The sequence below is a fragment of the Ailuropoda melanoleuca genome, chromosome X (assembly GCF_002007445.2).
Source record: "Ailuropoda melanoleuca isolate Jingjing chromosome X, ASM200744v2, whole genome shotgun sequence".
Lineage (NCBI taxonomy): Eukaryota > Metazoa > Chordata > Mammalia > Carnivora > Ursidae > Ailuropoda > Ailuropoda melanoleuca.
The window spans coordinates 35,106,708-35,125,221 of NC_048238.1; positions in this window are offsets into that span (position 1 = coordinate 35,106,708).

Sequence of the window (18,514 nt, forward strand, 5' to 3'; positions counted from 1 at the left end):
AATTGCTTTAAAATACAGTGTTTTGATACACAAACCTAGTGGAATATACCCTTAGGACAAAGCACTCTTGAAAAAAATCTTAAACTGGGACGCCTGGGTGGCTCAGTGGGTTAAGTGTTTGCCTTGGGCTCAGGTCATGATCCCAGTGTCCTGGAATCGAGTCCTGCCTCAGGCTCCTTGCTCAGCGGGGAGTCTGCTTCTCCCTCTCCCTCTCCCTCTGCCTCTCCCCCGTTTGTGCGCTTGCTCTCTCTTGCTCTAACAAATGAATAAATAAAATCCTTTTTAAAAAATCTTCAACTGCTTTCAGTAGTCTTAGTGATATTAGTATTGCTATTTTCATACACACACACACAGTATAAGCCCAATTAATAATTATGTTAATGTTGGTAGAAATGAAGATTTTCCACAAAAGATTAAAAAGAGATGCTAGTATGAAATCATATAAATTGAGTATAAACACTTTAAATATAAATTCAAATTGGTACTATCAATATAAACTCATGATGTAGGTTTTTTTTTAATTGCATAGGTTAGCTTTGTACACTGACAAAGTCTTAGATACAATGGTGACTTGGTAGCATTCACACACTAGTACCAGCATGGTGGCGGCCTTTAAATACCATTTTTCTAAAGGAAACAGGGCTTCTTAGAGAAATGGCTGATTCTACTTAGAGGTAGGAAGTGTACAAAATAAGCAAAGAAACTATCAGTGACTACTGGGGTTGTGTCAAAAGGACACAGAAACGAACTTGAAGGCACTCCCACTGGTTTAAGATGAGATAATCTGAGTATCAAAATGAATAAGTATTGTAAGTGATTGATAAACATCAATTTTTTAAATTTATGAGTTCACAATGATACTAAAAACTTAAACAAAAACCCAGAAAGTTCATTTGTCATCACTGGAGGTTGCTGGATCACCAACTCATTGTTTTGAGAAAGTGGTTTTTAAATAAGAGAAAGAATCAAACATTTATCCTGCCTTTTCTGTATTTTAACTGGATTTTTAGGTAGCCAAATAGTTGATGAAGAATCTTCTTCTTTTTAGAAGAATTCCAGCTAATATGCAGACTAATGATAAAATAAGAATATTACCATTTTTCAGGTCTTAATAAAAGGATGAATCTTATTGATGATCACTAATGGCTGCTAAAACCATTAGGGGAAAGATTGATAGGAAACTTTATAATGGATGAGTCAGGCTAACACTACCTAATCTTACCCATCAATTTTAGCATCACGACAAGAGAGACAACACACATTATCTACCTCTTGATGTGATGTGATGGGAAGTACATAACATCACCTATTAAATATTTTGCCTACAAAAAACCATTAATCTAATCAAACCTTCCTATATAAATGCCAATTATCAGGAAACACAGGAAACAGAATGAGTTAAATGACACCTGGCAGAACAATCAACCAAATCCAGAATATAATACATCCTGCAGGATAAATGATCCAGTTGGTCCAAAAAAATCAATGGTGTGGGGGGAAAGGAAGCGGAGCTGTTAGAGAATAAAAGAAATTTAAGATCAATAATAACCAATACAATATATGAACCTTGCTTGGATTCTGATGTGAACAAACTAACTGAAAATGATATCTTTGTGAGAACTGAGGGACTTTGAATATAGCCTGGGATGAGATGGTATTAAGGAATTACTGTTCATTTTCTAAATGTAATAGTTATGTCATATTAATATTATTTTCAATGTCCTCGTTAGGTAGAGATGCTTACTGAACATTTATGGATAAAATTATATGGTCTGGGTTTCACTTTAAAATACTCCAACAGGGGCGCCTGGGTGGCTCAGTCGTTAAACATCTGCCTTGGGCTCAGGGAGTGATCCCAGCATTCTGAGATCGAGCCCCGCGTCAGGCTCCTCTGCTGGGAGCCTGCTTCTTCCTCTCCCACTCCCCCTGCTTGTGTTCCCTCTCTCGCTGGCTGTCTCTCTCTCTGTCTGATAAGTAAATAAAATCTTTACAAAAATAAAAAATAAAATACTCCAACAAAAGATATTGGGGTGGTGGTTAAATAGAAAAAGATTGGCAAAATATTGTTAACTGTTGAAGCTGAGTGATGAGTACATGGAGGTTCATTATATGATCATTTCTACTTTCACGTATGTTTAAAACTTTCCATAATACAAAGTTTTTAGGGGCACCTGGCTGGCTCAATAGATAATGCATGGGACTCTTGATCTCAGGGTCATGAGTTTGAGCCCCATGCTGGGCGTAGAGATTACTTAAAAAAAAAATGCTTTTAAAAGTTAATGTTCCTTAAAGACAAGGAAAAAACCAAGAAAATGTCACAGATAGTAGACTAATGAGACATGATTAAATGCAATGTGGTATCCTGAATCAGATCTTGAAAGAGAAAAAGGGAAATCCAAATAATGTTTGGTGTTTAGTTAAAAGTATTGTACCAGGGTGCCTGGGTGGCTCCATCAGTTAGCGTCCCACTCTTGGTTTTGTCTCAGGTCATGATCTCAGGGTCATGGGATTGAGCCCCATGTAGGGCTCCATGCTCAGTGGGGAGTCTGCTTGAAGATTCTCTCCATCTTCTCCCCACCAAAAAATAAGTAACTCTTTAAAAAAAGTATTGTACCAATGTTCATTTCTTACTTTTGATAAATGTACCAAAGTCATCTTAGCCCATTCAGGCTCCTGTAACAAAATACCACAGACTGAGTAGCTTATAAGCAACAGAAATTTATCTCTTGATGTTCTGGAGGGTAGAAATCCAAGATCAAGGTGCCAGCATGGTCAAGTGAGGGCCTTCCTCCAAGTTCATAGCTGGTGTGTTCTCATTGTGTCCTCATGGCAGAGGGGGCTAGGGATCTCTCTGAGACCTCTTTTATATGGCATTAATCCCATTCATGAGAGCTCCACTGTCATGACTAAAGACCCTCCCAAAGGCCCCACCTCCAAATGCCACCACTTTTGGGGATTAGGATTTCAACATATGAATTTTGAGGGGACACAAACATTTGTACCATAGCAATGGTTATATAAGATGTTAACATTAAAGAAACTGGGTGAAGAGTATATGGGAATATTCTGTACTATCTCTGCAATTCTTCTGGAAATCTAAATTATTTAAAAACTAAATGTTAAAAATAAATAAATGTTATTAATCTCTACACACAAGTTTCTTAAAGTGAACTGATAACATCAAAGAAAAATACTTATGTCTGTATTATTGGCTTTAAATAATTCTTGAAAGTTGAGGAAATTAGCATACTTATACTACCTCCATGTTTTTTCACCTCTAGGATATCCAGAATTTGTTTGGCTATATTATGACTTCTATTTATATCATCACAGTATGTATAACATTTATATGCTATTCTCTTTCTGTAGTCGCTTTAGCCTTTAATGGACCCATTGATCACTCCTAGTCATTTGTATTATTCTATCTGTTGGTAGAAATTTATCAGACATTTCTATCTTCAAGAAAGGCTCTTGAGAACTATAAAGCCATCTGTTTGTGCCATTATACTTGGATGACAGTCTGCTCACCACACGTTTTCTTTCTCTGAAGACTTAGTAGGCATTACTCCTCCATTTTCTAATGTTGGATACTATTATAGAGCGGCTGGAAGCCAAATGAATTTTTTCCCATTCACAAGTAACTTGGTTTATTTGCAACGATTCTTATGGGATTCCTTCTTTATTTCAGAAACCCATTAGCTTCATCAGCATATGTGTTGAAGGTAGTAATTCTATAAGAATTTTACCTGGGATAGGTTTGTTTTTCAAGCTAAAATTCAAGTCGTATTTCTAGAAGCACTGTTGAATCATATATTTGAACATTTTTGTTGATGTTGCTATTCTCTTTAATCTATTCTCTTCTTCAGAAACACCAATCATACGTGTGGTAGATCTTTGTTCTTTATATGTGTCATTTTCTCTTTAATCCTTTAAAAATTTTTATTATTATTATTATTATTTTTTTAGAGAGAGGGCACGCTCACAAGCAGGGTGGGAGGAGCAGAGGGAGAGGGAGAGAAAGAATCTTAAGCAGGCTCCACCCTCAGTGTGGAGCCAGATGCATGGCTCGATCTCATGGCTCTGAGATCATGACCTGAGCCAAAAGCAAGGGACAGACTCTTAATCAACTGAGCCACCCAGGCACCCCTAATCCTTTTAAACTTCTGAAAACTACTTGTTATATTCTCATTCATTTTGTTCACTTTTCTCAAGCCTTCCTTTCATGCCCATAGCTTTTCTTTTAAGAAATCTCTCTCTTTTTTTGATGTTTATAACGACTTTCTTTTTTTTTTTTTTTTAAGATTTTATTTATTTATTTGACAGAGATAGAGACAGCCAGTGAGAGAGGGAACACAAGCAAGGGGAGTGGGAGAGGAAGAAGCAGGCTCCCAGCAGAGGAGCCTGACGTGGGGCTCGATCCCATAACGCCGGGATCACGCCCTGAGCCGAAGGCACATGCTTAACCGCTGTGCCACCCAGGCGCCCCTATAACGTGACTTTCATTTCTCCTTTATATTTCTTTTCTGAACTCTGCTAGCTCATTTCTTATTTCTTTTATCTTATTTTTTCTTGAGCTATTTTATCTGTGTTTAAGTTCCTTATTCACATATTGTGTTTTTATTATGACTATGTAAATATTTGGTCATGATTTGCATTCTTTTCCGTGGCAAATTATTTCTGATGTTTGCCCTTTGGCCTTCTCTTGGTCTTGCTTCTTTATTCTTGAGGATATTTTTGTACAGTTCTTATACTGGTTCCTTCTTATTATTACTAATATTTCAGTGATGACTGATTGATTTTCCTAGACTTCCATGTTGTGGAAGGCAGAAAAGACAAGGTTGAACAACAAAACATTTTCTTGGTTCAGAGTGTAGAGCCCCTCAAGGCATAAGATAACCTAGATTAAAAGAAAAAACTCACAAGATGAGTTCAACAGTAGAACAATGATGTCAGAGGAAAGTGTTATTAAACGTAAATGTATATCAATATTAGGGGTGTCTGGTGGCTCAGTCCTTAAGAATCTGCCTTCAGCTCAGGTCCTGATCCCAGGGTCCTGGGATCAAGTGGGATCAAGCCCCGTGTCAGGCTCCCTGCTCAGCGGGAAGCCTGCTTCTCCCTCTCCCACTCCCCCTTCCAGTGTTCCCTCTCTCGCTGTCTCTCTCTGTCAAATAAATAAATAAAATATTTTTAAAAACTAAATTAAATTAATGTATATCGATATTAAATTTAAATGTATATCAAATGTGCTCAATCTGAACAACCAAGAAAACAGAAATCGAAAAAACTGAACAGAGCCTCAAGAAATGTGGAACAATAATAAAAGGGCTAGCATTCATGACACCTGAGCTTTAAAAGGAAAGGAGAAAAATTGTGGTCCTGAAAAAAAATATTTTAAGAAATAGCAACTGAAGACTTCTCCAATTTGGTGAAATACCTAAACCTCCAGATTCAAGAGGCTTGATGAATCTGAAGCAAGATAAACAAACAAAACAAAACAAAACAAAAAACCCATACCCAGATACATCATAATCAAACTGCTGAAAACTAAAGACAAAGAAAAAATCTTCAAAAGACTGAGTAATACAGTATATTACCTACAGGGGAACAACTATTTGAACGATTGCAGATTTCTTGTCAGAAACCATGGAGATAAGAAGAAAGTGGCAGGAAGCTTTTGTTTTGGAAAAAAAAAAAAGTCAACAGAGGGTTACCTGGGTGGCTCAGTAGGTTAAGTGTCTGCCTTTGGCTCAGGTCATGATCTCAGGGTCCTGGGATCAAGTTCTGTGTCCAGCTCCCTGCTCAGTGGGGAGTCTGCTCTCCCTTTCCCTCTACCCTTCCCCCCCCCCGCTTGTATGTGCGTGCTCTCTCTCTCTCTCTCTCTCAAATAAATAAATAAAATCTTTCTTTAAAAAAAGTCAACATAAAATTTTATATCCAGGGACACTGCTGGCTCAGAGGAGAAGCGACTCTTGATCTTGGGGTTGTGAGTTCTAGCCCCACATGGGGTGTAGAGTTTACTTAAATAAATAAAACTTAAAAAAAGAAAAGAATTTTATATCCAGTGAAAATATCCTTCAGGAATCAAGCTGAAACAATGATATGCTCAGGCAAACTAAAAGAAGTCATTGCCAGCATAACTGTTCTAAAAGAATTGCTAAAGGAGCTTCTTCAGATAGAGGAGGAATAATAACAGAAGGAAATCTGGACCATCAGGACTGAAGGAAGAGCAATAGAAATGGTAAATATCGGGGTAAATAAAATAGACCAATCTTCTCTCAAAGTCTTTAACATATGTTTAATGATTCAAAGCAAGAACTATATAATTGTTTGATGGGGTTTTCAATGTATGTAGATGTAGTATATAAGACAAGTATAACATAAAAGGAGGAGGGTAAAGGGACCTATGTGATGGTAAGATTTCTACGTTCTATTTGAAGTGGTTAAATACTTTTTTTAAGATTTTATTTATTTATTTGAGAGAGAGAGAGCACGAGCAAGGGGGAGGGGCAACGGGAGAGGGAGCAGCAGGCTCCCTGCTGAGCAGGGATCCCAGTGCTGGGGCTTGATCCCAGGACCCCGGGATCATGACCTGAGCTGAAGACAGATGCTTAACCAACTGAGCCACCCAGGTGCCCTGAAGTGGTAAAGTATTAATTCAAAGTAGAATGCAAAGATTTAAGTATGTATATTCTAATTCCAAGAGCAACCACTTAACAAACAAAAACAAGCAAAACTGTACAAAGAGTTAAAAAACATAATAGATAAATTTAAATTAAAATGAAATGGAAAAAATGTTCAAATAATGCAACAGAAGGCAGGAAATAGAAACAGAATAACAAAAAACAGAATGAACAAATGGATAATAAATAATAAAATAGTAAACCTAAATGCAAGCATATTAATTGCGCTAAATATAAAATGGTCTACACACACCAGTAAAAAGACAAAGTTTGAAAATACATTAAGCAAAAACTGAGAGAACAAAAAAGGGAAAATTTCACAATTATATTTGGAGATTTCAACACTCTGCTCTCAGAAATAAATAGAACTAGTAGAAAATCAGCAAAGATATAAAACTGAACAACACTATCAATCAACTGCATCTAATTAATATTTACATAACAATCCCCTCCCAAACAAGAGCAGAATATACTCAAGTGCACATGGAACATTCATCCAAATAGACCACATCCAGGGTCATAAGACAAACCTCAATACACTGGAAAGAATTAAAATCATAAAGTATGTTCTGTCTCTCCAATTGGAAATTAAACAACACAGTCCTAAATAATTCATGGATCTCAAATGAAATTAGGTATTATTTTGAACTGAACAAAAATGGAACTGTAACATTTCCAAATTAGTGAGAAGTACATAGATGGATATTTGTAGTATCAGATGTTGATATTAGAAAAGAAAGAACTGAAATCAATAATCTAATCTTCCGCCCTAAAAAAAAAAAAAACCACCTAGAAAAAGAGTGCAAAACAAACACAAAGCAAGCAGAAGGAAGGAAATAATAAAGATAAAAGCAGAAATCAATGAAATCGAAAGCAAAAAAAACCCAATAGAATGAAATCAATGAAACAAAAAGCTGGTCCTTTGAAAAGATTAATAAAATTGATCTGCCAAAACTGACAAGGAAATAGAAGAAACAAATTATCAATATCAAGAATGAAAGAGAGATGATCACTACAAAACTTGTAGACATTAAAAGGATAAAAAAGGAATATTATGAATACTTTTATGGACAAAAATTTTACGACTTTATTTAAATGGACCAATTCCTCAAAAAACAAAAACTGCCAAAAATCATTCAAGATAAAAGAGATAATCTGAATAGTCCAATAACTTAAAGAAATCAAATCCATGGTTAAATACCTTTCCAAAAGGAAAGGTCCAGGTCCAGATAGTTTTTACTGGCAAATTCTACCAAACATTTAAACAATAAATGACACCACTTCTATACTATCTCTTTTAGAAAATAGAAGAGAACACATACAAATATATTTTATGAGGGCAGCATTACTGTGATACCATCACCAGATAAGAATTTTATAAGAAAAGAAAACATATCAATATCCCTTATGGCCATCAAGAAAACATTAAGAAATCAAATCTAGGAATATATAAGATTAATAAAGGCTCATTCAGTATGCAGAAATCCGTGTAATCCATATCAACAGGCTATTGAAGAAAAACCACGTGATCATATCAAATGATACAAAAAAGTATTTGACAAGTCAACATCCATTCATGAAAAAAAAGAAAGACTCTCAGAAAACTAAGAATAGAAAGAAACTTTCTCAACCTAATAAAGGGCAACAGCAAAAAAAAAAGCCTAGAGCAAATATCACTGGTAATGATTAAAGGTTGAACACTTTCTCAGATTGGGAAGAAGACAAGGAAATACATTCTCATCACTCCTATTCAGTCTCATACTGGAAATCCTAGCCAGCACAATAAGGTAGAAAAAAGAAATGAAAGGTATACATATTGAAAAGGAAGAAATAAAACTGTGCTTTTTCACAAGCAACTTGGTTGTATATAGACAAAATCCCAAAGAACCCACGAAACTTTTTTCTAAAACTACTAAGGGAGTTTAGCAAGATTGTAGAATACAAGGTCAACACACAATATTTTGGTATACTAACAATTTGGCAATAATGTTTCTATATACTAGTGATTTGGAAACCAAGATTTTTTTTTAAATACCATTTACATAGCTCCAAAAAAAATGAAATATCTAGGTAAGAATCTAATAAATCACATATAGGATCTGCATACTAAAAACTCCAAAAAGCTGATGGAAGAAATCAAAGACATAAACAATGGGAGAGACATACTGTCTTCATTAATTGTAAGACTCAATATAGAAAAGATGTCAATTTCCCGAAATTGACCTATAAATGCAACACAATTTCAATCAAAATCCCAGCATAATGTTTTTAGATATAAAAAAGCTGATTCTAAAACTTATATGGAGGGGCGCCTAGGTGGCTCAGTTGGTTAAGCGGCTGCCTTTGGCTCAGGTCATGATCCCAGGGTCCTGGGATTGAGCCCCGCATGGGGGCGGGGGGAGTCTGCTTCTCCCTCTCCTCTGCCCCTCCACTTGCTTGTACGCTCTCTTTCTCTCTCAATCTCTCTCTCAGATAAATAAATAAAATCCTTAAAAAAATAAAATAAAACTTATATGGAAAAGTAAACTAGAATAGCTAAGACAATTTTGAAAAAGAAGAATAGGGGTGCCTGGGTGGCTCAGTCGGTTAAGCATCCAACTCTTGATTTCAGCTCAGGTCATGATCTCAGGGTCGTGACACTGAGTCCTATGTCAGGCTCTGCCCTCAGCACAGAGTCTGCTTCTCCCTCTCCCTCTGTTACTCCCCCTGCTCACGCGTGCTCTCTCCCTCTCTAGAATAAATAAATGAATAAATGAAGTCTTTTAAAAAAAAAAAAGAAAAAGAAGAATAAAATGGAGGAACCACATTACCTGATTTTAAGACTTACTATATAGCTACAGTAATGAAAGCTGCGTGGTATTTTGCAGGGGGATAGACACATAGATTAATAAACACACAGATCAGTGGAACAAAATAGAGAACCCAGAAATATAATTCACAGAAATATGTACAGCTGATTTCCAACAAAGATGCAAAAGCAATCCAATAGAGGAAAATTTACCTTTTCAACATGGTGCTGAAGAAATTGTTCGTCCTCAAGGAGAAAAAAAGAATCTCAATCTAAACCTCACATCTTCCACAAAATCTGAGTCAAAATGGAACAAGGAGTTAAATGCAAAACATAACTGTAAAACACTAAGGAAAAAGTAGGAGAAAATCTTTGGGACGTAGGGCTAGGCAGAGAATTCTTTGTCTTGACACCAAAAGCACGTTCCATAAAAGAAAAAAAAATTGATAGGGGCGCCTGGGTGGTTCAGTCGTTAAGCGTCTGCCTTCGGCTCAGGGCGTGATCCCGGCGTTGTCAGATCGAGCCCTGCATCGGGCTCCTCTGCTGGCAGCCTGCTTCTTCCTCTCCCACTCCCCCTGCTTGTCACTCTCTCACTGGCTGTCTCTCTCACTGGCTGTCTCTGTGTCAAATAAATAAATAAAATATTTTTTAAAAATTGATAAATTAGACCTCATCAAAATTTAAACTTTTTCTCTGCAAAAGACCCTGGTAAGAGGATGAAAAGACAAGCGATAGCCTGGGAGGAAGTATTTGCAAACCACAAATCTGACAAAGGATTTGTATTTAGAATTTATAAAGAACTCTCAAAACTTAACAGTAACAAAACAATCAGTTGGAAAACAAGCGAAAGGCATAAACAGACTTTCACGGAAGAAGATATGTAGATGTCAAGTAATCACATGAAAAGGTACTCAACATCATTAGCTATTGGAGAAATGCAAAACAAAGTCCCATGAGATACCACCACACATCTATTAAAATAGTAAAATACAAAGCAAAACAAATACTGACAGGACCGGGTGCTGCCAAGATGTAGAACAATTGGAACTTTTATACACAGAGTAGGAATGCAAATACTACAGCCTCTCTGGAAAACAGTGCAGCAGTTTCTTATAAAGTCAAACATACATTTACCATACATGCCAACAATCCAGTTCTAAGTATTTGCCCTAGAGCAGGGGTCACCAAACTAAAGCAAGCAGGTCAAATCAGGCCAAGGATCTGATCGTGTATGGCTGCAGGCTAAGAATGCTTTTTATAATTTTAAAGAGTTGTTTGTCGGTTGTTGTTGTTGTTGTTTTAAAGATTTTATTTATTTATTTGACAGAGATAGAGACAGCCAGCAAGAGAGGGAACACAAGCAGGGGGAGTGGGACAGGAAGAAGCAGGCTCATACGGAGCCTGATGTGGGGCTCGATCCCATAACGCCGGGATCACGCCCTGAGCCGAAAGCAGATGCTTAACCGATGTGCCACCCAGGCGCCCCTGTTGTTGTTTTTTTTTTAAAGAATATGTTACAGAGACTATAGTGGCCCACGAAACCTAAGATATTTACTATCTAGCACTTTACAGAAAATGTTTGCCAGCCTCTGCCCTAGAGAAATGAAAACGTATGCTCACACAAAAACTTGGACATTGACTTTTATAATCTCCTCTATTCCTTTTGCCCCAAACTGGAAGCAACCCAAATATCCTTCCATTGGTGAATGGATGAACAAACTCTGTGATACATCCATAATAATGACATTCTACTTAACAATAAAAAGAAATAAACTATTGTTACATAGAACAATTTAGATGAATCTCAAAGGCATTATGCTGGGTGAAAGAAGTCAGTTCCAAAAGTTCCATACTGTATAACTCCATTTATATGACATTCTCAAAAATATAAAATTATAGAGACAGAAAACAAATCAATGGTGTTTGGGGTGAGGGGGTGACTATAATGGGGCAGCATGAGGGAGTTTTTGGATTGTTGGAACTATTCAATATCCTGATTGTTGTGGTAGTTACACAAGTCTATATATGGTTTAAAATTCATAGAAGAGTATACCAAAGAAAAATGTTTATTTTACTGTATGACAACTTAAAAAGGAAAACAATAAAACAAATTCAAAGTGGCCAAACATTTGCCAATGGGTAGCTTCTTTTAAAGTGGCTCATGAAAGAAAATGAAATTTTTAATTGAGCTAACAGCAGTAATAATAGCAAAACAAAGACAAGCATGCTGGTGCCATTCCAGGTCAAGTTTAGATTGTTTATTAAACTCTGTCATGTTGTCAGCCATTACTATAGAGATTATACTATAAAATATTGCTGCTGCTGGCACAAGGAAATGCTGCAGTGGTTACGTGGTAAATGTCATGGATCTGGGGGCAGATGGAAGATCATTAGACATGCCACAAATAGCGTTCTTCTACGGTATCAATGCCTCTGGAATAGCTGTACTAATTAAGCCATTTAAAGCTTCGTTGAGAATTTGGCACAGGTTACAACAGTGGGATACAAGTCATTTCTGGAGAGGATAAATGGTATCTTCCGTTTTCACAACCAGTGCCTAAAACGTCACTGCAGAGCAATAACTGGTTCAGCATTCATGGGCAGGCACCACGAGGACTTGAGTTTCTCTGAGGTGAGCCTATCATGGGCCTTACAAGCTCAGGTACTTCTGTTAATGGAGCCCTGTGGTAATAAACACTCTAATATTACTTCCGGATGGTGATGAACAATAGCTCTAATCCCTTTTCATCCAGTTCAAGAGTTCTAACGTGATATTGTCTTTCTTTGCGATCCAAGGGCATATTTCTCCACTTAGTCTCTCAGAGTCCATTTTAAAAAATTAGTTGAAATGTAATCCCTTCTAGGTGAGAGAACCAAGAGAAAGAAAACACTGATCATACATCCCAAAGCCCATCATATGCTCTTTCCAATATACCTGATCGCTGCAAGTATCGAGAGAGGAAAAGACATGTATTTTCTTTGCTATCCACCTAACTGCAAGGGAGGCTGGGAAATGTAGTCTAGTAATGTTTCCAGGAGAACAAATTAAGAGGTTTGGTGAACAGCCAGCCAGTCTTTGCCACAAGCAAATCGTTGTTGGTGGAGGACAAATTGAAGAGACCACTTGAGCAACTTTCCCCAGAGGGTGTTCATTAAGTGATCAATGTCAGCCAAGAATGACGACTGTGAGGCAGAGCCACAGGACTTTGAGCTCAGACCTGTTTATTAGTTGAGTCTTCCAGGAAGGAGATACTTGGACAGAGTTAGGAGTGAAGAGGTTTACCGGTAGGTAGTGCCTGTGAAAGATAAAAGGGGGAGAATGCAGGTTGGGCAGGGCCAGCTTCAGACTGCAGTACAGATCTGACAGCCTTAGCCAATACAATGGGGAGCTCCAAAGCAAAGATTGCCCATTACAGGAGTTCCACGTGGTACAGTCATGATAAGAGCCAGGAACACCACCATGCTCAGTTGTCTGGGAGCTACGGAGAAAGACAATGGCCTTAGCTCGAAATCTGAGGCAAAGTGATGTAAGCAAAATGGCAGAATAGGATGCCCAGACAATCCTTGCTCCCACAGAGACACCCAAAACAATACAGGAATGAATTCCCTTTATGAGAAATTCAGAAACCACTTTAAAGGCTCCTGTACCCCCAGGCAAGCATGAAATCAGCTACATCAAAGGTCCTAGAAAATTCTGTGACCCTCTTCCCATAGTCCCTCCCCTGGCACAGTGCCACATGATTGTGAGAAAACTCCCAGCTCCTGGTATCTCCCTGGGTAGGGAAAGAGAAGGCTAGATTATACATTCAATGTTCTGACTTTTCAAGGGGACTACCTGAGGGACTGGCTTCTGTCTTGCCTGCCTCTGAGTGCTGACAAGACTCAGCATACTTGAAATACCTGGGGGCCCGCTGAGAACAAAAAAGAGCAAGGCAACATGCTGCTACTCCTGGGAACCTGCAGTATAACAGACAGAGGCTGATACAGCTTGGTGGCCTCTCCCTCAAGGGGAAAGTGAATAGTGGAGCATATGTCCGACATTCCAGCTTTTCAGGGGGATGTCCAAGGGACTGGCTTTTCTGTCTCCGAGCACTGATGGGACCTAGCATACTCTAGATGCCTGAGAGCTGCTGAAAACAAAAAAGATCAGTGCATCCTGCTGCTGCCCCAGAGGGCCCATGGTACAGGAGAAAGACACTGATACAAGTTGGCACCCTCTTCCTCTGGAGAGAAAGAGAAGAGCGGAGTATGCATCCAACATTCTGGCTTATTGGGGAGCTGCCCAAAGGATTGGTTTCTGTCTAGCACAACTTGGGGCACTGACAGGACCTGACATACTCTAGATGCCTGGAGGGCCACTGGAAAATAAAAAGCTAGGCAGCATGCTGCTGTTTCAGAGAACTCACAGTACAGCAGACACCAGAGTAAGCAAGAGATTATGAGATTTTGAATGAAAGAAACAAGCAAATCCCTTTAATTAGAAATCTACATGCATGGGGCGCCTGGTGGCTCATTCGGTTAAGTGTCTGGGTTTGGCTCGGGTCATGATCTCGAGGTCCTGGGATTGAGCCGTGCCTTGGGCTCCTTGCTCAACAGGGAGTCTGCTTGTCCCTTTCACTCTTCTCCTCCCCCTGCTTGTGTGCGTACACGCAGTCTATCTATCTCTCAAATAAATAATTAAATAAATGTTTAAAAAAAAAAAAAGACATCTACGTGCACAAGTCTAAAGAAGACACATCCACAGAAAATGTTTGAGAGGCCTCCCGGATCTCTAGCCAGGCTGATTGGTGAAGGTCTTTCCCTGTACAAAACCTGTCTGTAAACACTGGGAGAAGTGGCTGTTTTTTCAAATATCAATAGATATCAACACAAAGTTACAAGGACATCAATAAACAGAGGGAAATGGCCCAATCTAAGGGACAAAATAAATCTCCATAAATCAACACTAAAAAAATGGAGGTACATGAATTACCTGACAAAGAATTCAAAATAACTATCATAAAGATGCACAATGAACTCAGGAAAATTATGCATGAACAAAATGCATACAACAGAGATAGAAAATATAAAAGAAAACCAAACAGAATTTTGGATATGAAGAATGCAATACTGAGGAGAAGAAGAGAGAGAAAGGAACAGAAAGCTTATTTAAAGAAATGATGGCTGAAAACTTCCCAAATTTGGGGACAAAAATGGCATCCACATTCAAGAACCCTAATGGACACATTACAATCAAACTGTCAAAAATCAAAGAGAGAATTTGGAAAGCAGCAAAATAAAAGTGAACACATCATATTCAAGGAAACCCTCATTAGACCATAAGCAGATTTTTTCTGGCAGGAACCTTGCAGGTCAGAAGGGATATATTTGAAGTGCTAGAAAAAACTGCCAGCCATGAATACTATATCCGTCAAAATTGTCCATCAAAAATGAAGGAGAGAGAAAGATTTTTCCAAATAAACTAAAGCTATGGGAGGTCATCAGCTCTAGACCAGCCTTAGAAGAAATGCTAAAGAGAGTCCTTCAGGTTGAAATGAAAGCACACTAAACAGCAACACAAAAACATATGAAAGTATAAAGCTCACTAGTATAAGAGTAAATATATAAACAAGTACAGAATACTAAAGTACTGTAACTATGGTACATAAATCATTTTAATTCTGGTATAAAACTTTAAAGACAAAAGTATAATAAACAACTATAATCATAAAAATATGTTATTGGACACACAATATAAAAGATGTCATTTCTGACATCAATAACATTAAGTCAACAATGATAAAAATGGCAGTAGTAAGTCCTTCCCTATCAGTAATCACTTTAAATGTAAATAGATTATGGGGCCGCTGGGTGGCTCAGTCAGTTAAGCATCCAACTCTTGGTTTTGGGTCAGGTGGTGATTTTAGAATCGTGAGATGGGGCCCCGAGTCACGCTTCGTGCTCAGCAGGAGTCTGCTTGAAGATTCTCTCCTTCTGCTCCTCCCCCTACTCATGCTTGCACTCTCTCTCTCTCTCTCTCTCTCCCTCTTGCTCTCTTTCGAATAAATAAATAAATCTTTTTTAAAAAGACATTATAACTGATGTTACAGAAATACAAAGGATTGTAAGAGACTTCTATAAACAATTATATTCCCACAAAGTGGATGACCTAGAAAACATGGATAAATTCCTGGAACATACAACCTGACAACACTGGGTCACGAAGAAAGAAAACCTAAACAGACCAATAATGAATAAGAAGACTGAATCAGTAACCAAAACCTCCTAACAAAAAAAAGCCCAGGACCACATGGCATCACTGGTAAATTCTACCAAATATTTAAAGAATTAATGCCAATCCTTCTCAAACTCTTCCAAAAAACTGTAGAGGTAACACTTCCAAACTTACTTTATGAGGCCAGCATTACCCTATACCAAAGCCAAGTAAGAACAGTATAACATAAGAAAATTACAGGCCAATATCCCTCATGAACATACATGCAAAAATCCTCAACAAAATACTAACAAACAAAATTTAACAGCATATTAAAAAGACCATACACCATGATCAAGTGGTATTTATCCCTGGGATGCAAGAATGATTCAACATGCACAAATCAATTAATAAGATACACCACATTAACATAATAAAGGATAAAAATCATGTGGTCATCTCAATAGAAGCAGAAAAAAATATTTAACAAAATTCAAAATCTTTCTTGATAAAACTCAACTAATTAGGTATAGAAATAATATACCTCAACATGATAAAGGCCATGTATGACAGGCACACAATTAACATCATACTCAATATGGGAAACTGAAAGTTTTTCCTCTAAGATTGGGAACAAAGCAAGGATACCCACTCTCACCACCTCTATTCAATAGAATACTGGGAGTCTTCACCAGAATAAAATGACTTCTGTTCACAGATGACACAATTTCATATGTAAAAAACCCTAAAGATTACACACACACACACACACACACACGCCTATTAGAATAAATGAGTTCTGTGAAGTTGCAGGATACAAAATAAACAGAAAAAAATAGTTGCATGTCTATACAGTTAGAACAAACTATCTGCAGAAGATATTAAGAAAAATATCCCATTTATAATAGCATCAAAAAGAATAAAATACATAGGAATAGATTTAACCAAGGTGAAATACTACAAAACTGAAAACTACAAAACATTGATGAAAGACATTGAAGAAGACACATAAAAATGGAAAGATATTTTGAGTTAATAAAAAAAGATATTGTGGGTTAATAGATTGGAAGAATTAATATTGTTAAAATGGCCATACTACCCAAACCCACTTATAGAGCCAACGCAATTCCAATCAAAATTCCAATGGCATTTTTACAGAAACAAAAGTAAAACATGCCTAAAATTCATATGGAACCACAAAGGACCCTAAGTAGCCAAAGCAATCTTGAGAAGTAAGAATAAATCTGGAGGCTTTACACTTCTTAATTTCAAAATATATTACAAACCTACAGTAAACAAAACTGTATGACACCGTCATTAAAAACAGACACATAGATCAGTGGAACAGAATCAGGAGCCCAGAAATAACTTCTTGCATATATGGTCAACTTATATTTGATAAGGCAGCAAAGAATATACGATGAGGAAATGATAGTCTCTTCACAATAAAGGGTACTAGGGAAACTGGATATCCACATGCAAAAGAATGAAACTGGACCCTTACCTTACATCATAGACAATAATCAACTTAAAATGAATTAAAGACTTGAACGTAAGACCTGAAACTGTGCAATGCCTAGAAGAAATCATAAGGGGAAATCTTCACGACATTGATGTTAGAAATGATTTCTTGGAAATGATATCAAAAGTACAGGCAAGGGGCACCTGGGTGGCTCAGTCAGTTAAGCATCTGCCTTTGGTTCAGGTAATGATCTCAGGGTCCTGGGATCAAGCCCCACATCAGGCTCTGTGTTCAGCGGGTAGTTTGCTTCTCCCTCTCTCTCTCTGCCCCTCCCCCTGCTCGTGCTCTCTCTCTCTCTCTAATAAATAAATAAAATCTTTTTTAAAAAAGTACAGATAACAAAAGCAAAAATAGGCAAGTGGGACTTCATCAAACTAAGAATCTTCTGCACAGCAAAGGAACCAATGAACAGAATAAAAAATCAGCCTACAGAATGAGAGGAAGTATTTGCAAACCATATCTCTGATAAGGAGTTAATATCTGACTCATATGACTCAATAGCAAAAAACCAAATAATCTGAATTTAAAATAGGTGGAGGACTCAAATAGACATTTCTCTAGAGAAGACTTACAAGTGGCTAATAGGTATATGACAAGATGTTCAACATCATTAATCATTAGGTAAATGTAAATCAAAACCACAATGAGATATCACCTCACACCTATCAGAATGGCCATTATTAAAAAATAATGAAAAATAACAAGAGTTGGTGAGGATGTGGAGTAATTGGAACCCTTGTGCACACTGTTGGTGGAAATGTAAAACAGAGTGGCCACTATGGAAAGCAGTATGGCAGTTCCTGAAAAAATTAAAAGTAGAATTACATATGATCCACTTCTGGGTATTTATTTTTAAAAATTGAAATCAGGACCTCCAAGAAGTATCTACACTCCCGTATTCATTGCAGCATTATTCACAATAGCCAAAAGGTGGAAACAACCTAAAAGCCTTTCAACAGTTGAATGGATAAAGAAAAAAATGGTATATACACACAATGGGATATTATTCAACCACAAAAATGAAGGAAGTACTGTCACATGCTACATGGATGAACCTTGAGGACGTTATGCTACGGAAATAAGCCAGTCACAGAAGGACAAATACTGCATGATTCCACTTACTTGAGGTATCTAAAGTAGTCAAGCCCATTGTAGCAGAGAGTAGAATGGTGGTTGCCAAGGGCTGAGGGGAGGTGTATGTGGGGGGGGGGGTTTGCTGTTCAATGGGTATAAACTTTCAGTCACAGAAGAACAAAGAGTTCTAGATATCTGCTATGCAACATCTACTTACAGATAACAATGCTGTACTTTAAACTTAAATATTTATTAAG